The sequence below is a fragment of the Pseudophryne corroboree genome, chromosome 6, assembly GCF_028390025.1.
Source record: "Pseudophryne corroboree isolate aPseCor3 chromosome 6, aPseCor3.hap2, whole genome shotgun sequence".
Classification (NCBI taxonomy): Eukaryota; Metazoa; Chordata; class Amphibia; order Anura; family Myobatrachidae; genus Pseudophryne; species Pseudophryne corroboree.
The window spans coordinates 591,637,271-591,662,674 of record NC_086449.1 but is presented as its reverse complement, the minus strand read 5'-3'; the positions used below and the strand labels follow the sequence as shown (position 1 = coordinate 591,662,674).

Below are 25,404 nucleotides of genomic sequence, written 5' to 3'. Positions count from 1 at the left end.
TCCACCTAAAAAAAAAGTTAGAGGCGTGATAATATATTCCTGATATACATGTATATTTATTATTATTGTTTCTTTATATCATACCACAAATAAATGCAGTGCTGTACAGAGAGCACAAGTCATCCATATCAGTCCCTGACCCATAGGAGCTTACAGTCTCAATTTACTAACACTCTGTCATACACACACACACACACAAATACAGTGTTGCATAAATATCTCATTGCACCTGTCCTGTTGACAGGGTGATTTCACACTAAAGCAGCTGGATTTTTGGAAGTATAAACTTCAACAATAATAAATGTTATAAACCGCATAACCAGAAAAACCCAATCTGTCACCAATTTATGCAACGCTGTACCGAGAACACATGTCACTCATATTAGTCCCTGCCCCATTGGAGCTTACAGTCTCAAATTCCTAACACACAAGTGTTCACACATGTTTATAGTTTTACAAAGTTAAACCCTACAGTAAGCAAAATATCTCAAGACATGATCAGTGTACAAAAAACAAAAGGCATTAACACATAGCTCTTTAAGGCCGGGTACACACTAGATCATTGTCGAGACGATTTTCCATATCAGAATGACAAATCGTCTACATCACCTACGTCCTAATTCAGACCTGATAGCAGATGTGTGGAAAAACACACATCTGCGATCATAATCTTTGGCATGCGGAGGGACGCCCAGCACAGGGCAAGTCCGCTCCCCATGCCAGGTCCTGAACCCCCCTGCAGCCATGCAAAAGCATCGCACAGCGGCAATGCTGTTGCACCTGCCGACTAGCTCTCTGACTACGCAGCCTAGCTGCTGAGGCAGACGGCTACCTGCCATGTTTTTGTGCGTGGCGGCTGCATGTGACATCACGCAGTCACCGTGGCCTGCCCCACAAACGGTCTGGACCCGCCTGCGTTGTCCGGGCCGCAACTCCAAAACGCAGCTGCAACTCCGCCGACACGCCTTGCGACCACCTCTGCCTGTCAATCAGGCAGAGGTGATCGCACAAGTGAGATGCCGTGCGCACGCGCAGTGCGACTGCTGCGCATGCCTATACAGCACAGGGCATAAGTCTGCATACGCTGCCACTGCAGCGACCAGGTCTGAATTAGGCCCCTAGTGTGTATCCACTATTGCGCAATCCTGTGGCTCACAGATAACATCTTCTGGTCAGCATTGCAGCGCGCCAAATAGAAGATATTGCGTGTGAACTGGTGCGGTGAAACGAAGGACAGAATGAGATGACATTCCATCCTTCATTACATTGTCTAGTGTGTACCAGCAATCTGGTATGGTCCAGGCCAAAGGGAATTCAGCATGACCATTGGACCGATTTCCCATTGGCCTGCTGCGTACCAGGCCTAAGACAGAGCAAATAAACTAGGCCAAAGATATAAAACTATATAAACTATACATATAACTTATATAAAATAAAACAAACCTGTAATCATAAAAATATAAATCTGAAAAAATCTACATACTGGGGTAATAACTATCTATCAATCTAGCAAAATATCTCAAGACAAGATTAGTGTACAAAAAATAAAAAGCATTAACACATACTGTAGCTCCTTAAGGCTGGGTACACACTAGATTGTTGTCGGGATGATTTGCTGTATCGGATTGACAAATCATAAAAATCATCTAGTGTGTCCCCATTATTGCACAATCCTGTGGGTCGCAGACAATATCTTCTGGTCAGCCCTGCAGCGCAGCCAACTAGAAGAAATCGCATGCAAACTGATGTAGTAATAAGAAGGACAGAACGAGAATTCGTTCCATCCTTCATTACATCGTCTAGTGTGTGCCAGCAATCTGGCAGGCCCAAAGGGAATTCAGCCAGACCATTGGACCAATTGCCTATCAGCCTGGTGTGTACCCAGCCTAAGGCAGAACAAATAAACCAGAGCCAAAGATATAAAATTCTATAAAATATACATAAAAACATATATAAAATACAACATAGCTGTAAACATAAAAATATAAATCTAAATAATCTACATACTGGGGAAATAACTATCGATCACTCTATATCACAGATGACCATATCAACAAAAATGTATGCATCACTGAGCAGAGTATATCATATATCACTCACAATAGTCCCTGCCCCATTGGAGCTTACAGTCTCAAATTCCTAACACACAAGTGTTCACACACGTTTATAGATTTACAAAGTTAAACCCCACAGAAAGCAAAATATCTCAAGACATGATCAGTGTACAAAAAGCAAAAAGCATTAACACATAGCTCTTTAAGGCCGGGTACACACTAGATCATTGTCGAGACGATTTTCCATATCAGAATTACAAATCGTCTACATCATCTACGGCGTAATTCCGACCTGATAGTAGATGTGTGGAAAAACGCACATCTACAATCATATTCTTTGGCATGCGGAGGGACGCCCAGCACAGGGCAAGTCCGCCCCACATGCCAGGTCCTGAACCCCCCTGCAGACGTGCAAAAGCATCGCACAGCAGCGATGCTGTAGCACCTGCCGACTAGCTCTCTGCCTACGTAGCCTGACGGCTACCTGCCATATTTTTGTGCGCAGCAGCTGCGCGTGACATCACGCAGTCACCGCGGCCTTCCCCACAAACGGTCCGAACTCGCCTGCGTTGTCCGGACTGCGCCCCGAAAATGCAGCTACAACTCCGCCAACATGCCTTGCGACCACCTCTGCCTGTCAATCAGGCAGAGGTGATCGCACAAGTGAGATGTTGTCGCATCTCACTGTGTGCGAACGCGAAGTGCGACTGCTGCGTGTGCCTATACAGCACAGGGCTTCAGCCTGCATACGCTGCCACTGCAGTGACCAGGTCTGAATTAGGCCCCTAGTGTGTATTCACTATTGCGCAATCATGTGGGTCGCAGATGACATCTTCTGGTCAGCATTGCAGCACGGCCAAATAGAAGATATTGCGTGTGAACTGGTGCGGTGAAACGAAGGACAGAACGAGATGACGTTCCATCCTTCATTACATCGTCTAGTGTGTACCAGCAATCTGGTATGGTCCAGGCCAAAGGGAATTCTGGCATGGTCCAGGCTGTGTACCAGGCCTAAGACAGAGCAAATAAACTAGGCCAAAAATATAAAAATATATAAACTAAACATAAAACATATAAAATAAAACAAATCTGCATTCATAAAAATATAAATCTATAAAAAAATCTACATACTGGGCAGATAACTATATAGCAAAATATCTCAATACATGACTTATATACAAAAAATAAAAAGCATTAACATATAGCTCTTTAAAGCCGGGTACACACTAGATCGTTGTCAGAGGATTTGCCAAATCAGAATGACAAATCGTCTACATCCCCTAGTGTGTACACACTATTGCGCAATCCTGTGGGTCGCAGATGACATCTTCTGGTCAGCATTGCAGCATAGCCAACTAAAAGATATCGCGTATGAACTGGTGTGGTGAAACGAAGGACAGAACGAGATGATGTTCCATCCTTCATTATATTGTCTAGTGTGTACTGGCAATCTGGCATGGTCCAGGACAAAGGGAATTCAGCCCGACCATTGGACCAATTGCCCTTCAGCCTGGTGTGTACCCAGCCTAAGGCAGAACAAATAAACCAAGTCCAAAGATATTTAAATCTATGAAATATAAATAAAACATATATAAAATACAACAAATCCGTAAACATAAATATATAAATCTAAATAATCTACATACTGGGGAAATAACTATCTATCGATCACTCTATATCACAGATGACCCTATCAACAAAAATGTATGCATCGCTGAGTAGAGTATATCATATATTACTCACAAGAGTCCCTGCCCTATTGGAGCTTACAGTCTAAATTTCATAACATGTAACAGCTCATACACACACACATATACACATACACACACTCTGTTGCATAACTATCTCTTTGCACTTGTCCCTGTTGGCAGGGTGATTTCTCTCTAAGGGGCCTATTTATTATCCCTTCATTTTTACAAAGAATAGAGTCTACGGCAAACACACATATCTGATAAATATACATGTATAGCAGGAATATATTACCACGCCTCTACAGGTCTAGAACTAAAGTCTAGCCTGGAAGTTATCAGTAATTAATAATAATATTAATTACCTGTCTTGGGTCTACGTCTCCTGCCATTCTGTCTTCAGTATATGCTCTGTAGTAAAGATGACCTCACAGAAGTCCAGAGATGTAGCTTGCTGTGCTGATGACCTCACAGTTCAATCATGGAGAAGGTCCACCTAAAAAAAAAGTTAGAGGCGTGATAATATATTCCTGATATACATGTATATTTATTATTATTGTTTCTTTATATCATACCACAAATAAATGCAGTGCTGTACAGAGAGCACAAGTCATCCATATCAGTCCCTGACCCATAGGAGCTTACAGTCTCAATTTACTAACACTCTGTCATATACACACACACACACACACAAATACAGTGTTGCATAAATATCTCATTGCACCTGTCCTGTTGACAGGGTGATTTCACACTAAAGCAGCTGGATTTTTGGAAGTATAAACTTCAACAATAATAAATGTTATAAACCGCATAACCAGAAAAACCCAATCTGTCACCAATTTATGCAACGCTGTACCGAGAACACATGTCACTCATATTAGTCCCTGCCCCATTGGAGCTTACAGTCTCAAATTCCTAACACACAAGTGTTCACACATGTTTATAGTTTTACAAAGTTAAACCCTACAGTAAGCAAAATATCTCAAGACATGATCAGTGTACAAAAAACAAAAGGCATTAACACATAGCTCTTTAAGGCCGGGTACACACTAGATCATTGTCGAGACGATTTTCCATATCAGAATGACAAATCGTCTACATCACCTACGTCCTAATTCAGACCTGATAGTAGATGTGTGGAAAAACACACATCTGCGATCATAATCTTTGGCATGCGGAGGGACGCCCAGCACAGGGCAAGTCCGCTCCCCATGCCAGGTCCTGAACCCCCCTGCAGCCATGCAAAAGCATCGCACAGCGGCAATGCTGTTGCACCTGCCGACTAGCTCTCTGACTACGCAGCCTAGCTGCTGAGGCAGACGGCTACCTGCCATGTTTTTGTGCGTGGCGGCTGCATGTGACATCACGCAGTCACCGTGGCCTGCCCCACAAACGGTCTGGACCCGCCTGCGTTGTCCGGGCCGCAACTCCAAAACGCAGCTGCAACTCCGCCGACACGCCTTGCGACCACCTCTGCCTGTCAATCAGATGCCGTGCGCACGCGCAGTGCGACTGCTGCGCATGCCTATACAGCACAGGGCTTAAGTCTGCATACGCTGCCACTGCAGCGACCAGGTCTGAATTAGGCCCCTAGTGTGTATCCACTATTGCGCAATCCTGTGGCTCACAGATAACATCTTCTGGTCAGCATTGCAGCACGCCAAATAGAAGATATTGCGTGTGAACTGGTGCGGTGAAACGAAGGACAGAACGAGATGACATTCCATCCTTCATTACATTGTCTAGTGTGTACCAGCAATCTGGTATGGTCCAGGCCAAAGGGAATTCAGTATGACCATTGGACCGATTTCCCATTGGCCTGCTGCGTACCAGGCCTAAGACAGAGCAAATAAACTAGGCCAAAGATATAAAACTATATAAACTATACATATAACTTATATAAAATAAAACAAACCTGTAATCATAAAAATATAAATCTGAAAAAATCTACATACTGGGGTAATAACTATCTATCAATCTAGCAAAATATCTCAAGACAAGATTAGTGTACAAAAAATAAAAAGCATTAACACATACTGTAGCTCCTTAAGGCTGGGTACACACTAGATTGTGGTCGGGATGATTTGCCGTATCGGATTGACAAATCATAAAAATCACCTAGTGTGTCCCCACTATTGCACAATCCTGTGGGTCGCAGACAATATCTTCTGGTCAGCCCTGCAGCGCAGCCAACTAGAAGAAATTGCATGCAAACCGATGTAGTAATAAGAAGGACAGAACGAGAATTCGTTCCATCCTCAGTGATCGCGCCGAGCCCCCAAAAAAGTGGGTCCCACGGACCCCTCCCTTTTAAAAATTGGGGTCCTACCTGTCCTTTTCTGGGTCCCATCGGAATGAAGGTTCATATTAATCTTATTAATTATTCAAATATAAAAACAGACTTGATTTCGACACTACAAAAGTGTTGCGAGGGGGAGGAGGGGGTGACAATGCTGCTGGGATGTGTAGCATACAGGACACTCTGCACCAGAGCTGTAACTAGACATTTCAGTGCTGTTTGAGAGAAAGTAAATTGGTGCTCCCCCACGCCATACTTTAAATCAAGGATAGTGCGCGCCAAAGGCGCGCACCAAAAATTTAGGGATGTGGCTTCATGGGGAAAGAGCATGGCTACATAACAGTACCAATTCACATTACACCACACAGGTAGAGCACGTTACACACTTTGCACCGGGTACAGCACGTTACACACTTTGCACCGGGTACAGCACGTTACACACTTTGCACCGGGTACAGCACGTTACACACTTTGCACCGGGTACAGCACGTTACACACATTGCGCCGGGTACAGCACGTTACACACATTGCGCCGGGTACAGCACGTTATACACATTGCGCCGGGTACAGCACGTTATACACATTGCACCAGGCAGAGCACGTTATACACATTGCACCAGGTAGAACACGTTTTACACATTGCGCCGGGTGCAGCACGTTATACACATTGTACCAGGTAGAACACGTTATACACTTTGCGCCGGGTACAGCACGTTATACACATTGTACCAGGTAGAACACGTTATACACTTTGCGCCGGGTACAGCACGTTATACACATTGCGCCGGGTGCAGCACGTTATATACATTGCGCCAGGTACACGTTATATACATTGCACCGGGTACAGCACATTATATACATTGCGCCGGGTACATGTTATATACATTGCGCTGGGTACAGCATGTTATATACATTGCGCCGGGTACACATTATATACATTGCACCAGGTACAGCACGTTATATACATTGCGCCGGGTACAGCACGTTATATACATTGCGCCGGGTACAGCACGTTATATACATTGCGCCGGGTACACGTTATATACATTGCGCTGGGTACACGTTATATACATTGCGCTGGGTACAGCACGTTATACACATTGCGCCAGGTAGAACACTTACAAGTTGCAGCCACCACCACAGACCCCCAGTCATCCCTACAGCAAGACCAACCACCACCAGCTTCACTCACTGGCCCCGCACTCTCACCCTGTGTCCGGAGCTGAGGAGAGGAGTACAGTCAGTCAGCTGCTGCGCTGTAAAAAGCTACAGTTTGATCTGCAGCAGCTTTCCTAAAACTCCATGGCTAACCCCCTGCCGCGATCTCTGATTCTAAAGCCCCGAGTGCCTCACTGCGGCTGCATCTGAAGAAATAAACTATTGGTGCAGCAGCAGCATGGATCGGACTTGCGGGGGGTAGGTACTCAGAGCACACAACAACATTTCCCCTACGTGCGCCAGTGCCCCCAGCCACCTGCCGCTGCATCTTTCCCCCTGCGAACCGCTTCCTCCGCTGACCGATGTGGCAGAGCTTCATGCCCGGCCGGAGATGACAGCCCCCAGCCACACACAGCGGGCTGGATGTTCCGGCCGGGTCCCGTACAGAGCAGAGAGGGGAAGGCGGGAGATCACGCTCTCCATGGTTTCCTCCCCTTCCTCTGCCATTGGAAAGTTAAAGTGACGGACAGCTTGGACAGCGCTGCTGATTGGTCAGAGCGCGTCCTGTGGGACCCTGCGTTTTTGTTTTTTTGAGTCACCGCTGTCAATTATCGGGTAAAATACGCACTATAGCGCGTATTTGCGAACACTGATCCTTCATTACATCGTCTAGTGTGTGCCAGCAATCTGGCAGGCCCAAAGGGAATTCAGCCAGACCATTGGACCAATTGCCTATCAGCCTGGTGTGTACCCAGCCTAAGGCAGAACAAATAAACCAGAGCCAAAGATATAAAATTCTATAAAATATACATAAAAACATATATAAAATACAACATAGCTGTAAACATAAAAATATAAATCTAAATAATCTACATACTGGGGAAATAACTATCGATCACTCTATATCACAGATGACCATATCAACAAAAAATAAGATTTTACTTACCGATAAATCTATTTCTCGTAGTCCGTAGTGGATGCTGGGGACTCCGTCAGGACCATGGGGAATAGCGGCTCTGCAGGAGACAGGGCACAAAAGTAAAAGCTTTAGGATCAGGTGGTGTGCACTGGCTCCTCCCCCTATGACCCTCCTCCAAGCCTCAGTTAGGATACTGTGCCCGGACGAGTGTACACAATAAGGAAGGATTTTGAATCCCGGGTAAGACTCATACCAGCCACACCAATCACACTGTACAACCTATCATACCACAAATAAATGCAGTGCTGTACAGAGAGCACAAGTCATCCATATCAGTCCCTGACCCATAGGAGCTTACAGTCTCAATTTACTAACACTCTGTCATACACACACACACACACACACACAAATACAGTGTTGCATAAATATCTCATTGCACCTGTCCTGTTGACAGGGTGATTTCACACTAAAGCAGCTGGATTTTTGGAAGTATAAACTTCAACAATAATAAATGTTATAAACCGCATAACCAGAAAAACCCAATCTGTCACCAATTTATGCAACGCTGTACCGAGAACACATGTCACTCATATTAGTCCCTGCCCCATTGGAGCTTACAGTCTCAAATTCCTAACACACAAGTGTTCACACATGTTTATAGTTTTACAAAGTTAAACCCTACAGTAAGCAAAATATCTCAAGACATGATCAGTGTACAAAAAACAAAAGGCATTAACACATAGCTCTTTAAGGCCGGGTACACACTAGATCATTGTCGAGACGATTTTCCATATCAGAATGACAACTCGTCTACATCACCTACGTCCTAATTCAGACCTGATAGTAGATGTGTGGAAAAACACACATCTGCGATCATAATCTTTGGCATGCGGAGGGACGCCCAGCACAGGGCAAGTCCGCTCCCCATGCCAGGTCCTGAACCCCCCTGCAGCCATGCAAAAGCATCGCACAGCGGCAATGCTGTTGCACCTGCCGACTAGCTCTCTGACTACGCAGCCTAGCTGCTGAGGCAGACGGCTACCTGCCATGTTTTTGTGCGTGGCGGCTGCATGTTACATCACGCAGTCACCGTGGCCTGCCCCACAAACGGTCTGGACCCGCCTGCGTTGTCCGGGCCGCAACTCCAAAACGCAGCTGCAACTCCGCCGACACGCCTTGCGACCACCTCTGCCTGTCAATCAGGCAGAGGTGATCGCACAAGTGAGATGCCGTGCGCACGCACAGTGCGACTGCTGCGCATGCCTATACAGCACAGGGCTTAAGTCTGCATACGCTGCCACTGCAGCGACCAGGTCTGAATTAGGCCCCTAGTGTGTATCCACTATTGCGCAATCCTGTGGCTCACAGATAACATCTTCTGGTCAGCATTGCAGCGCGCCAAATAGAAGATATTGCGTGTGAACTGGTGCGGTGAAACGAAGGACAGAACGAGATGACATTCCATCCTTCATTACATTGTCTAGTGTGTACCAGCAATCTGGTATGGTCCAGGCCAAAGGGAATTCAGTATGACCATTGGACCGATTTCCCATTGGCCTGCTGCGTACCAGGCCTAAGACAGAGCAAATAAACTAGGCCAAAGATATAAAACTATATAAACTATACATATAACTTATATAAAATAAAACAAACCTGTAATCATAAAAATATAAATCTGAAAAAATCTACATACTGGGGTAATAACCATCTATCAATCTAGCAAAATATCTCAAGACAAGATTAGTGTACAAAAAATAAAAAGCATTAACACATACTGTAGCTCCTTAAGGCTGGGTACACACTAGATTGTTGTCGGGATGATTTGCCGTATCGGATTGACAAATCATAAAAATCACCTAGTGTGTCCCCACTATTGCACAATCCTGTGGGTCGCAGACAATATCTTCTGGTCAGCCCTGCAGCGCAGCCAACTAGAAGAAATTGCATGCAAACTGATGTAGTAATAAGAAGGACAGAACGAGAATTCGTTCCATCCTTCATTACATCGTCTAGTGTGTGCCAGCAATCTGGCAGGCCCAAAGGGAATTCAGCCAGATCATTGGACCAATTGCCTATCAGCCTGGTGTGTACCCAGCCTAAGGCAGAACAAATAAACCAGAGCCAAAGATATAAAAATCTATAAAATATACATAAAAACATATATAAAATACAACATAGCTGTAAACATAAAAATATAAATCTAAATAATCTACATACTGGGGAAATAACTATCGATCACTCTATATCACAGATGACCATATCAACAAAAAATAAGATTTTACTTACCGATAAATCTATTTCTCGTAGTCCGTAGTGGATGCTGGGGACTCCGTCAGGACCATGGGGAATAGCGGCTCTGCAGGAGACAGGGCACAAAAGTAAAAGCTTTAGGATCAGGTGGTGTGCACTGGCTCCTCCCCCTATGACCCTCCTCCAAGCCTCAGTTAGGATACTGTGCCCGGACGAGCGTACACAATAAGGAAGGATTTTGAATCCCGGGTAAGACTCATACCAGCCACACCAATCACACTGTACAACCTGTGATCTGAACCCAGTTAACAGCATGATAACAGCGGAGCCTCTGAAAAGATGGCTCACAACAATAATAACCCGATTTTTGTAACAATAACTATGTACAAGTATTGCAGACAATCCGCACTTGGGATGGGCGCCCAGCATCCACTACGGACTACGAGAAATAGATTTATCGGTAAGTAAAATCTTATTTTCTCTGACGTCCTAGTGGATGCTGGGGACTCCGTCAGGACCATGGGGATTATACCAAAGCTCCCAAACGGGCGGGAGAGTGCGGATGACTCTGCAGCACCGAATGAGAGAACTCCAGGTCCTCTTTAGCCAGGGTATCAAATTTGTAGAATTTTACAAACGTGTTCTCCCCCGACCACATAGCTGCTCGGCAGAGTTGTAATGCCGAGACCCCTCGGGCAGCCGCCCAGGATGAGCCCACCTTCCTCGTGGAATGGGCCTTGACAGATTTAGGCTGTGGCAGGCCTGCCACAGAATGTGCAAGTTGAAATGTGCTACAAATCCAACGAGCAATCGTCTGCTTAGAAGCAAGAGCACCCAGTTTGTTGGGTGCATACAGGATAACAGCAAGTCAGTTTTCCTGACTCCAGCCGTCCTGGAAACCTATATTTTCAGGGCCCTGACAACATCTAGCAACTTGGAGTCCTCCAAGTCCCTAGTAGCCGCAGGTACCACAATAAGCTGGTTCAGGTGAAACGCTGACACCACCTTAGGAAGAAACTGGGGACGAGTCCGCAGCTCTGCCCTGTCCGAATGGACAATCAGATATGGCTTTTGTGAGACAAAGCCGCCAATTCTGACACTCGCCTGGCCGAGGCCAGGGCCAACAGCATGGTCACTTTTCATGTGAGATATTTCAAATCCACAGATTTGAGCGGTTTAAAATGTGATTTGAGGAATCCCAGAACTACGTTGAGATCCCACAGTGCCACTGGAGGCACAAAAAGGGAGTTGTATATGCAATACTCCCTTGACAAACTTCTGGACTTCAGGAACTGAAGCCAATTCTTTCTGGAAGAAAATTGACAGGGCCGAAATTTGAACCTTAATGGACCCCAATTTGAGGCCCATAGACACTCCTGTTTTCAGGAAATGCAGGAATCGACCCAGTTGAAATTTCTTCGTGGGGCCTTCCTGGCCTCACACCACGCAACATATTTTCGCCACATGTGGTGATAATGTTTTGCGGTCACCTCCTTCCTGGCTTTGACCAGGGTAGGAATGACCTCTTCCGGAATGCCTTTTTCCCTTAGGATCTGGCGTTCCACCGCCATGCCGTCAAACGCAGCCGCGGTAAGTCTTGGAACAGACCTGGTACTTGCTGAAGCAAGTCCCTTCTTAGCGGCAGAGGCCATGAGTCCTCTGTGAGCATTTCTTGAAGTTCCGGGTGCCACGTCCTTCTTGGCCAATCCGGAGCCACGAGTATAGTTCTTACTCCTCTACGTCTTATAATTCTCAGTACCTTGGTTATGAGAAGCAGAGGAGGGAACACATACACCGACTGGTACACCCACGGTGTTACCAGAACGTCCACAGATATTGCTTGAGGGTCTCTTGACCTGGCGCAATACCTGTCCAGTTTTTTGTTCAGGCGGGACGCCATCATGTCCACCTTTGGTCTTTCCCAACGGTTCACAATCATGTGGAATACTTCCCGATGAAGTCCCCACTCTCCCGGGTGGAGGTCGTGCCTGCTGAGGAAGTCTGCTTCCCAGTTGTCCACTCCCAGAATGAACACTGCTGACAGTGCTATCACATGATTTTTCGCCCAGCGAAGAATCCTTGCAGTTTCTGCCATTGCCCTCCTGCTTCTTGTGCCGCCCTGTCTGTTTACGTGGGCGACTGCCGTGATGTTGTCCCACTGGATCAATACCGGCTGACCTTGAAGCAGAGGTCTTGCTAAGCTTAGAACATTGTAAATTGCCCTTAGCTCCAGTATATTTATGTGGAGAGAAGTCTCCAGACTTGATCACACTCCCTGGAAATTTTTTCCCTGTGTGACTGCTCCCCAGCCTCTCAGGCTGGCATCCGTGGTCACCAGGACCCAGTCCTGAATGCCGAATCTGCGGCCCTTTAGTAGATGAGCACTCTGCAGCCACCGCAGAAGAAACACCCTTGTCCTTGGAGACAGGGTTATCCGCTGATGCATCTGAAGATGCGATCCGGACCATTTTTCCAGCAGATCCCACTGAAAAGTTCTTGCGTGAAATCTACCGAATGGAATCGCTTCGTAAGAAGCCACCATTTTTTCCCAGGACCCTTGTGCAATGATGCACTGACACTTTTCCTGGTTTTAGGAGGTTCCTGACTAGCTCGGATAACTCCCTGGCTTTCTTCTCCGGGAGAAACACCTTTTTCTGGTCTGTGTCCAGAATCATCCCTAGGAACAGCAGACGTGTCGTCGGAAACAGCTGCGGTTTTGGAATATTTAGAATCCACCCGTGCTGTCGTAGAACTACTTGAGATAGTGCTACTCCGACCTCCAACTGTTCTTTGGACCTTGCCCCTATCAGGAGATCGTCCATTTTCTTTGAAGAAGAATCATCATTTCGGCCATTACCTTGGTAAGGACCCGGGGTGCCATGGACAATCCAACCGGCAGCGTCTGAAACTGATAGTGACAGTTCTGTACCACGAACCTGAGGTACCCTTGGTGAGAAGGGCAAATTGGGACATGGAGGTAAGCATCCCTGATGTCCCGGGACACCATATAGTCCCCTTCTTCCTGGTTCGCTATCACTGCTCTGAGTGACTCCATCTTGATTTGAACCTTTGTATGTAAGTGTTCAACTATTTCAGATTTAGAATAGGTCTCACCGAGCCATCTGGCTTCAGTACCACAATATAGTGTGGAATAATACCCCTTTCCTTGTTGTAGGAGGGGTACTTTGATTATCACCTGCTGGGAATACAGCTTGTGAATTGTTTCCACTACTGCCTCCCTGTCGGAGGGAGACGTTGGTAAAGCAGACTTCAGGAACCTGCGAGGGGGAGACGTCTCGAATTTCCAATCTGTACCCCTGGGATCCTACTTGTAGGATCCAGGGGTCCACTTGCGAGTGAGCCCACTGCGTGCTGAAACTCTTGAGACGACCCCCCCCACCGCACCTGAGTCCGCTTGTACGGCCCCAGCGTCATGCTGAGGACTTTGCAGAAGCGGTGGAGGGCTTCTGTTTCTGGGAATGGGCTGCCTGCTGCAGTCTTCTTCCCTTTCCTCTATCCCATGGCAGATATGACTGGCCTTTTGCCCGCTTGCCCTTATGGGGACGAAAGGACTGAGGCTGAAAAGACGTTGTCTTTTTCTCCTTTATACGGCAATACTTCCATGTGCCGTTTGGAATCTGCATCACCTGACCACTGTCGTGTCCATAAACAACTTCTGGCAGATAAGGACATCGCACTTACTCTTGATGCCAGAGTGCAAATATCCCTCTGTGCATCTCGCATATATAGAAATGCATCCTTTAAATGCTCTATAGTCAATAAAATACTGTCCCTGTCAAGGGTATCAATATTTTCAGTCAGGGAATCCGACCAAGCCACCCCAGCGCTGCACATCCAGGCTGAGGCGATCGCTGGTCGCAGTATAACACCAGTATGTGTGTATATACTTTTTAGGATATTTTCCAGCCTCCTATCAGCTGGCTCCTTGAGGGCGGCCCTATCTGGAGACGGTACCGCCACTTGTTTTGATAAGCGTGTGAGCGCCTTATCCACCCTAAGGGGTGTTTCCCAACGCGCCCTAACTTCTGGCGGGAAAGGGTATACCGCCAATAATTTTCTATCGGGGGAAACCCACGCATCATCACACACTTCATTTAATTTATCTGATTCAGGAAAAACTACAGGTAGTTTTTTCACACTCCACATAATACCCTTTTTTGTGGTACTTGTAGTATCAGAAATATGTAACACCTCCTTCATTGCCCTTAACAAGTAACGTGTGGCCCTAAAGGAAAATACGTTTGTTTCTTCACCGTCGACACTGGAGTCAGTGTCCGTGTCTGTGTCTGTGTCGACCGACTGAGGTAAAAGGACGTTTTAACGCCCCTGACGGTGTTTGAGACGCCTGGACAGGTACTAATTGGTTTGCCGGCCGTCTCATGTCGTCAACCGACCTTGCAGCGTGTTGACATTATCACGTAATTCCTTAAATAAGCCATCCATTCCGGTGTCGACTCCCTAGAGAGTGACATCACCATTTCAGGCAATTGCTCCGCCTCCTCACCAACATCGTCCTCATACATGTCGACACACACGTACCGACACACAGCACACACACAGGGAATGCTCTGATAGAGGACAGGACCCCACTAGCCCTTTGGGGAGACAGAGGGAGAGTTTGCCAGCACACACCAAAAACGCTATAATTATACAGGGACAACCTTTATATAAGTGTTTTTCCCTTATAGCATTTTAATATATATAGTCATATCGCCAAATAAGTGCCCCCCCTCTCTGTTTTAACCCTGTTTCTGTAGTGCAGTGCAGGGGAGAGCCTGGGAGCCTTCCCACCAGCATTTCTGTGAGGGAAAATGGCGCTGTGTGCTGAGGAGAATAGGCCCCGCCCCCTTTTCGGCGGGCTTCTTCTCCCGTTTTTCTGAGACCTGGGAGGGGTTAAATACATCCATATAGCCCCCAGGGGCTATATGTGATGTATTTTTAGCCAGAATAAGGTACTATCATTGCTGCCCAGGGCGCCCCCCCCAGCGCCCTGCACCCTCAGTGACCGCTGCTATGAAGTGTGCTGACAACAATGGCGCACAGCTGCAGTGCTGTGCGCTACCTTATGAAGACTGAAAAGTCTTCTGCCGCCGGTTTCTGGACCTCTTCACTTTTCGGCATCTGCAAGGGGGTCGGCGGCGCGGCTCCGGGACGAACCCCAAGGTGAGACCTGTGTTCCGACTCCCTCTGGAGCTAATGGTGTCCAGTAGCCTAAGAAGCCAATCCATCCTGCACGCAGGTGAGTTCACTTCTCTCCCCTAAGTCCCTCGATGCAGTGAGCCTGTTGCCAGCAGGACTCACTGAAAATAAAAAACCTAACAAAACTTTTACTCTAAGCAGCTCTTTAGGAGAGCCACCTAGATTGCACCCTTCTCGGCCGGGCACAAAAATCTAACTGAGGCTTGGAGGAGGGTCATAGGGGGAGGAGCCAGTGCACACCACCTGATCCTAAAGCTTTTACTTTTGTGCCCTGTCTCCTGCGGAGCCGCTATTCCCCATGGTCCTGACGGAGTCCCCAGCATCCACTAGGACGTCAGAGAAATGTATGCATCACTGAGCAGAGTATATCATATATCACTCACAATAGTCCCTGCCCCATTGGAGCTTACAGTCTCAAATTCCTAACACACAAGTGTTCACACACGTTTATAGATTTACAAAGTTAAACCCCACAGAAAGCAAAATATCTCAAGACATGATCAGTGTACAAAAAGCAAAAAGCATTAACACATAGCTCTTTAAGGCCGGGTACACACTAGATCGTTGTCGAGACGATTTTCCATATCAGAATTACAAATCGTCTACATCATCTACGGCGTAATTCCGACCTGATAGTAGATGTGTGGAAAAACGCACATCTACAATCATATTCTTTGGCATGCGGAGGGACGCCCAGCACAGGGCAAGTCAGCCCCACATGCCAGGTCCTGAACCCCCCTGCAGACGTGCAAAAGCATCGCACAGCAGCGATGCTGTAGCACCTGCCGACTAGCTCTCTGCCTACGTAGCCTGACGGCTACCTGCCATATTTTTGTGCGCAGCAGCTGCGCGTGACATCACGCAGTCACCGCGGCCTTCCCCACAAACGGTCCGAACTCGCCTGCGTTGTCCGGACTGCGCCCCGAAAATGCAGCTACAACTCCGCCAACATGCCTTGCGACCACCTCTGCCTGTCAATCAGGCAGAGGTGATCGCACAAGTGAGATGTTGCCGCATCTCACTGTGTGCGAACGCGAAGTGCGACTGCTGCACGTGCCTATACAGCACAGGGCTTCAGCCTGCATACGCTGCCACTGCAGTGACCAGGTCTGAATTAGGCCCCTAGTGTGTATTCACTATTGCGCAATCATGTGGGTCGCAGATGACATCTTCTGGTCAGCATTGCAGCACGGCCAAATAGAAGATATTGCGTGTGAACTGGTGCGGTTAAACGAAGGACAGAACGAGATGACATTCCATCCTTCATTACATCGTCTAGTGTGTACCAGCAATCTGGTATGGTCCAGGCCAAAGGGAATTCTGGCATGGTCCAGGCTGTGTACCAGGCCTAAGACAGAGCAAATAAACTAGGCCAAAAATATAAAAATATATAAACTAAACATAAAACATATAAAATAAAACAAATCTGCATTCATAAAAATATAAATCTATAAAAAAATCTACATACTGGGCAAATAACTATATAGCAAAATATCTCAATACATGACTTATATACAAAAAATAAAAAGCATTAACATATAGCTCTTTAAAGCCGGGTACACACTAGATCGTTGTCAGAGGATTTGCCAAATCAGAATGACAAATCGTCTACATCCCCTAGTGTGTACACACTATTGCGCAATCCTGTGGGTCGCAGATGACATCTTCTGGTCAGCATTGCAGCATAGCCAACTAAAAGATATCGCGTATGAACTGGTGTGGTGAAACGAAGGACAGAACGAGATGATGTTCCATCCTTCATTATATTGTCTAGTGTGTACTGGCAATCTGGCATGGTCCAGGACAAAGGGAATTCAGCCCGACCATTGGACCAATTGCCCTTCAGCCTGGTGTGTACCCAGCCTAAGGCAGAACAAATAAACCAAGTCCAAAGATATTTAAATCTATGAAATATAAATAAAACATATATAAAATACAACAAATCCGTAAACATAAATATATAAATCTAAATAATCTACATACTGGGGAAATAACTATCTATCGATCACTCTATATCACAGATGACCCTATCAACAAAAATGTATGCATCGCTGAGTAGAGTATATCATATATTACTCACAAGAGTCCCTGCCCTATTAGAGCTTACAGTCTAAATTTCATAACATGTAACAGCTCATACACACACACATATACACATACACACACTCTGTTGCATAACTATCTCTTTGCACTTGTCCCTGTTGGCAGGGTGATTTCTCTCTAAGGGGCCTATTTATTATCCCTTCATTTTTACAAAGAATAGAGTCTACGGCAAACACACATATCTGATAAATATACATGTATAGCAGGAATATATTACCACGCCTCTACAGGTCTAGAACTAAAGTCTAGCCTGGAAGTTATCAGTAATTAATAATAATATTAATTACCTGTCTTGGGTCTACGTCTCCTGCCATTCTGTCTTCAGTATATGCTCTGTAGTAAAGATGACCTCACAGAAGTCCAAAGATGTAGCTTGCTGTGCTGATGACCTCACAGTTCAATCATGGAGAAGGTCCACCTAAAAAAAAAGTTAGAGGCGTGATAATATATTTCTGATATACATGTATATTTATTATTATTATTGTTTCTTTATATCATACCACAAATAAACGCAGTGCTGTACAGAGAGCACAAGTCATCCATATCAGTCCCTGCCCCATAGGAGCTTACAGTCTCAATTTACTAACACTCTGTCATACACACACACACACACAAATACAGTGTTGCATAAATATCTCATTGCACCTGTCCTGTTGACAGGGTGATTTCACACTAAAGCAGCTGGATTTTTGGAAGTATAAACTTCAACAATAATAAATGTTATAAACCGCATAACCAGAAAAACCCAATCTGTCACCAATTTATGCAACGCTGTACCGAGAACACATGTCACTCATATTAGTCCCTGCCCCATTGGAGCTTACAGTCTCAAATTCCTAACACACAAGTGTTCACACATGTTTATAGTTTTACAAAGTTAAACCCTACAGTAAGCAAAATATCTCAAGACATGATCAGTGTACAAAAAACAAAAGGCATTAACACATAGCTCTTTAAGGCCGGGTACACACTAGATCATTGTCGAGACGATTTTCCATATCAGAATGACAAATCGTCTACATCACCTACGTCCTAATTCAGACCTGATAGTAGATGTGTGGAAAAACACACATCTGCGATCATAATCTTTGGCATGCGGAGGGACGCCCAGCACGGGGCAAGTCCGCTCCCCATGCCAGGTCCTGAACCCCCCTGCAGCCATGCAAAAGCATCGCACAGCGGCAATGCTGTTGCACCTGCCGACTAGCTCTCTGACTACGCAGCCTAGCTGCTGAGGCAGACGGCTACCTGCCATGTTTTTGTGCGTGGCGGCTGCATGTGACATTACGCAGTCACCGTGGCCTGCCCCACAAACGGTCTGGACCCGCCTGCGTTGTCCAGGCCGCAACTCCAAAACGCAGCTGCAACTCCGCCGACACGCCTTGCGACCACCTCTGCCTGTCAATCAGGCAGAGGTGATCGCACAAGTGAGATGCCGTGCGCACGCGCAGTGCGACTGCTGCGCATGCCTATACAGCACAGGGCTTAAGTCTGCATACGCTGCCACTGCAGCGACCAGGTCTGAATTAGGCCCCTAGTGTGTATCCACTATTGCGCAATCCTGTGGCTCACAGATAACATCTTCTGGTCAGCATTGCAGCACGCCAAATAGAAGATATTGCGTGTGAACTGGTGCGGTGAAACGAAGGACAGAACGAGATGACATTCCATCCTTCATTACATTGTCTAGTGTGTACCAGCAATCTGGTATGGTCCAGGCCAAAGGGAATTCAGCATGACCATTGGACCGATTTCCCATTGGCCTGCTGCGTACCAGGCCTAAGACAGAGCAAATAAACTAGGCCAAAGATATAAAACTATATAAACTATACATATAACTTATATAAAATAAAACAAACCTGTAATCATAAAAATATAAATCTGAAAAAATCTACATACTGGGGTAATAACTATCTATCAATCTAGCAAAATATCTCAAGACAAGATTAGTGTGCAAAAAATAAAAAGCATTAACACATACTGTAGCTCCTTAAGGCTGGGTACACACTAGATTGTTGTCGGGATGATTTGCCGTATCGGATTGACAAATCATAAAAATCACCTAGTGTGTCCCCACTATTGCACAATCCTGTGGGTCGCAGACAATATCTTCTGGTCAGCCCTGCAGCGCAGCCAACAAGAAGAAATTGCATGCAAACCGATGTAGTAATAAGAAGGACAGAACGAGAATTCGTTCCATCCTTCATTACATCGTCTAGTGTGTGCCAGCAATCTGGCAGGCCCAAAGGGAATTCAGCCAGACCATTGGACCAATTGCCTATCAGCCTGGTGTGTACCCAGCCTAAGGCAGAACAAATAAACCAGAGCCAAAGATATAAAAATCTATAAAAATAAGAATTTACTTACCGATAATTCTATTTCTCGTAGTCCGTAGTGGATGCTGGGGACTCCGTCAGGACCATGGGGATTAGCGGCTCCGCAGGAGACAGGGCACAAAAGTAAAAGCTTTAGGATCACGTGGTGTGCACTGGCTCCTCCCCCTATGACCCTCCTCCAAGCCTCAGTTAGGATACTGTGCCCGGACGAGCGTACACAATAAGGAAGGATTTTGAATCCCGGGTAAGACTCATACCAGCCACACCAATCACACTGTACAACCTGTGATCTGAACCCAGTTAACAGCATGATAACATCGGAGCCTCTGAAAAGATGGCTCACAATAATAATAACCCGATTTTTGTAACAATAACTATGTACAAGTATTGCAGACAATCCGCACTTGGGATGGGCGCCCAGCATCCACTACGGACTACGAGAAATAGAATTATCGGTAAGTAAATTCTTATTTTCTCTGACGTCCTAAGTGGATGCTGGGGACTCCGTCAGGACCATGGGGATTATACCAAAGCTCCCAAACGGGCGGGAGAGTGCGGATGACTCTGCAGCACCGAAAGAGAGAACTCCAGGTCCTCCTCAGCCAGGGTGTGCCCCTGACCAAGTAGCAGCTCGGCAAAGTTGTAAAGCCGAGACCCCTCGGGCAGCCGCCCAAGATGAGCCCACCTTCCTTGTGGAATGGGCATTTACATATTTTGGCTGTGGCAGGCCTGCCACAGAATGTGCAAGCTGAATTGTACTACACATCCAACTAGCAATCGTCTGCTTAGAAGCAAGAGCACCCAGTTTGTTGGGTGCATACAGGATAACAGCAAGTCAGTTTTCCTGACTCCAGCCGTCCTGGACACCTATATTTTCAGGGCCCTGACAACATCTAGCCACTTGGAGTCCTCCAAGTCCCTAGTAGCCGCAGGTACCACAATAAGCAGGTTCAAGTGAAACGCTGACACCACCTTAGGGAGAAACTGGGGACGAGTCCGCAGCTCTGCCCTGTCCGAATGGACAATCAGATATGGGCTTTTGTGAGACAAAGCCGCCAATTCTGACACTCGCCTGGCCGAGGCCAGGGCCAACATCATGGTCACTTTCCATGTGAAATATTTCAAATCCACAGATTTGAGCGGTTTAAACCAATGTGATTTGAGGAATCCCAGAACTACGTTGAGATCCCACAGTGCCACTGGAGGCACAAAAGGGGGTTGTATATGCAGTACTCCCTTGACAAACTTCTGGACTTCAGGAACTGAAGCCAATTCTTTCTGGAAGAAAATCGACAGGGCCGAAATTTGAACCTTAATGGACCCCAATTTGAGGCCCATAGACACTCCTGTTTGCAGGAAATGCAGGAATCGACCGAGTTGAAATTTCTTCGTGGGGCCTTCCTGGCCTCACACCACGCAACATATTTTTGCCACATGTGGTGATAATGTTGTGCGGTTACATCCTTCCTGGCTTTGATCAGGATAGGGATGACTTCATCCGGAATGCCTTTTCAGGATCCGGTGTTCAACCGGCATGCCGTCAAACGCAGCCGCGGTAAGTCTTGGAACAGACATGGTACTTGCTGAAGCAAGTCCCTTCTTAGCGGCAGAGGCCATGAGTCCTCTGTGAGCATCTCTTGAAGTTCCGGGTACCAAGTCCTTCTTGGCCAATCCGGAGCCACGAGTATAGTTCTTACTCCTCTACGTCTTATAATTCTCAGTACCTTAGGTATGAGAAGCAGAGGAGGGAACACATACACCGACTGGTACACCCACGGTGTTACCAGAACGTCCACAGCTATTGCCTGATGGTCTCTTGACCTGGTGCAATACCTGTCCAGTTTTTTGTTCAGGCGGGACGCCATCATGTCCACCTTTGGTCTTTCCCAACGGTTCACAATCATGTGGAAGACTTCCCGATGAAGTCCCCACTCTACCGGGTGGAGGTCGTGCTGAGGAAGTCTGCTTCCCAGTTGTCCACTCCCGGAATGAACACTGCTGACAGTGCTAACACATGATTTTCCGCCCAGCGAAGAATCCTTGCAGTTTCTGCCATTGCCCTCCTGCTTCTTGTGCCGCCCAGCCTGTTTACGTGGGCGACTGCCGTGATGTTGTCCCACTGGATCAATACCGGCTGACCTTGAAGCAGAGGTCTTGCTAAGCTTAGAGCATTGTAAATTGCTCTTAGCTCCAGTATATTTATGTGGAGAGAAGTCTCCAGACTTGATCACACTCCCTGGAAATTTTTTCCTTGTGTGACTGCTCCCCAGCCGTTCAGGCTGGCATCCGTGGTCACCAGGACCCAGTCCTGAATGCCGAATCTGTGGCCCTTTAGTAGATGAGCACTCTGCAGCCACCACAGAAGAGACACCCTTGTCCTTGGAGACAGGGTTATCCGCTGATGCATCTGAAGATGCGATCCGGACCATTTTTCCAGCAGATCCCACTGAAAAGTTCTTGCGTGAAATCTGCCGAATGGAATCGCTTCGTAAGAAGCCACCATTTTTCCCAGGACCCTTGTGCAATGATGCACTGACACTTTTCCTGGTTTTAGGAGGTTCCTGACTAGCTCGGATAACTCCCTGGCTTTCTCCTCCGGGAGAAACACCTTTTTCTGGACTGTGTCCAGAATCATCCCTAGGAACAGCAGACGTGTCATCGGAGACAGCTGCGATTTTGGAATATTTAGAATCCACCCGTGCTGTCGTAGAACTACTTGAGATAGTGCTACTCCGACCTCCAACTGTTCTCTGGACCTTGCCCTTATCAGGAGATCGTCCAAGTAAGGGATAATTAAGACGCCTTTTCTTTGAAGAAGAATCATCATTTCGGCCATTACCTTGGTAAAGACCCGGGGTGCCGTGGACAATCCAAACGGCAGCGTCTGAAACTGATAGTGACAGTTTTGTACCACGAACCTGAGGTACCCTTGGTGAGAAGGGCAAATTGGGACATGGAGGTAAGCATCCTTGATGTCCCGGGACACCATATAGTCCCCTTCTTCCTGGTTCGCTATCACTGCTCTGAGTGACTCCATCTTGATTTGAACCTTTGTATGTAAGTGTTCAAATATTTCAGATTTAGAATAGGTCTCACCGAGCCGTCTGGCTTCAGTACCACAATATAGTGTGGAATAATACCCCTTTCCTTGTTGTAGGAGGGGTACTTTGATTATCACCTGCTGGGAATACAGCTTGTGAATTGTTTCCAATACTGCCTCCCTGTCGGAGGGAGACGTTGGTAAAGCAGACTTCAGGAACCTGCGAGGGGGAGACGTCTCGAACTTCCAATCTGTACCCCTGGGATACTACTTGTAGGATCCAGGGGTCCACTTGCGAGTGAGCCCACTGCGCGCTGAAACTCTTGAGACGACCCCCCACCGCAGCTGAGTCCGCTTGTACGGCCCCAGCGTCATGCTGAGGACTTGGCAAAAGCGGTGGAGGGCTTCTGTTCCTGGGAATGGGCTGCCTGCTGCAGTCTTCTTCCCTTTCCTCTATCCCTGGGCAGATATGACTGGCCTTTTGCCTGCTTGCCCTTATGGGGACGAAAGGACTGAGGCTGAAAAGACGGTGTCTTTTTCTGCTGAGATGTGACTTGGGGTAAAAAAGGTGGATTTTCCAGCTGTTGCCGCGGCCACCAGGTCCGATGGACCGACCCCAAATAACTCCTCCCCTTTATACGGCAATACTTCCATGTGCCGTTTGGAATCTGCATCACCTGACCACTGTCGTGTCCATAAACATCTTCTGGCAGATATGGACATCGCACTTACTCTTGATGCCAGAGTGCAAATATCCCTCTGTGCATCTCGCATATATAGAAATGCATCCTTTAAATGCTCTATAGTCAATAAAATACTGTCCCTGTCAAGGGTATCAATATTTTCAGTCAGGGAATCCGACCAAGCCACCCCAGCGCTGCACATCCAGGCTGAGGCGATCGCTGGTCGCAGTATAACACCAGTATGTGTGTATATACTTTTTAGGATATTTTCCAGCCTCCTATCAGCTGGCTCCTTGAGGGCGGCCGTATCTGGAGACGGTAACGCCACTTGTTTTGATAAGCGTGTGAGCGCCTTATCCACCCTAAGGGGTGTTTCCCAACGCGCCCTAACTTCTGGCGGGAAAGGGTATAACGCCAATAATTTTCTATCGGGGAAAACCCACGCATCATCACACACTTCATTTAATTTATCTGATTCAGGAAAAACTACAGGTAGTTTTTCACACCCCACATAATACCCTCTTTTGTGGTACTTGTAGTATCAGAAATATGTAACACCTCCTTCATTGCCCTTAACATGTAACGTGTGGCCCAAATGGAAAATACGTTTGTTTCTTCACCGTCGACACTGGAGTCAGTGTCCGTGTCTGTGTCTGTGTCGACCGACTGAGGTAAATGGGCGTTTTAAAACCCCTGACGGTGTTTGAGACACCTGGACAGGTACTAATTGGTTTGCCGGCCGTCTCATGTCGTCAACCGACCTTGCAGCGTGTTGACATTATCACGTATTTCCCTAAATAAGCCATCCATTCCGGTGTCGACTCCCTAGAGAGTGACATCACCATTTCAGGCAATTGCTCCGCCTCCTCACCAACATCGTCCTCATACATGTCGACACACACGTACCGACACACAGCACACACACAGGGAATGCTCTGATAGAGGACAGGACCCCACTAGCCCTTTGGGGAGACAGAGGGAGAGTTTGCCAGCACACACCAAAACGCTATAATTATACAGGGACAACCTTTATATAAGTGTTTTTCCCTTATAGCATCTTAATATATATAATCATATCGCCAAATAAGTGCCCCCCCTCTCTGTTTTAACCCTGTTTCTGTAGTGCAGTGCAGGGGAGAGCCTGGGAGCCTTCCCACCAGCATTTCTGTGAGGGAAAATGGCGCTGTGTGCTGAGGAGAATAGGCTCCGCCCCCTTTTCGGCGGGCTTCTTCTCCCGTTTTTCTGAGACCTGGCAGGGGTTAAATACATCCATATAGCCCCAGGGGCTATATGTGATGTATCTTTTAGCCAGTATAGGTATTTCATTGCTGCCCAGGGCGCCCCCCCCAGCGCCCTGCACCCTCAGTGACCGCTGGTGTGAAGTGTGCTGACAACAATGGCGCACAGCTGCAGTGCTGTGCGCTACCTCATGAAGACTGAAAAGTCTTCTGCCGCCGGTTTCTGGACCTCTTCACTTTTCGGCATCTGCAAGGGGGTCGGCGGCGCGGCTCTGGGACCGGACTCCATGGCTGGGCCTGTGTTCGATCCCACTGGAGCTAATGGTGTCCAGTAGCCTAAGAAGCCAATCCATCCTGCACGCAGGTGAGTTCACATCTTCTCCCCTAAGTCCCTCGTAGCAGTGAGCCTGTTGCCA

General features: G+C 46.9%; 1 long non-coding RNA gene across 1 annotated transcript; it reads right to left on the bottom strand.

Annotated features, from left to right (window-relative positions):
- Window positions 1–3,678: 3,678 nt before the first annotated feature.
- LOC134933061 (uncharacterized) lies at window positions 3,679–18,037 on the bottom strand. Its single transcript, XR_010179584.1, has 2 exons — window positions 17,979–18,037; window positions 3,679–4,238 (listed from the first exon to the last, which is right to left on the bottom strand). It is a non-coding gene; the product is annotated as an uncharacterized LOC134933061 (long non-coding RNA).
- Window positions 18,038–25,404: the final 7,367 nt, after the last annotated feature.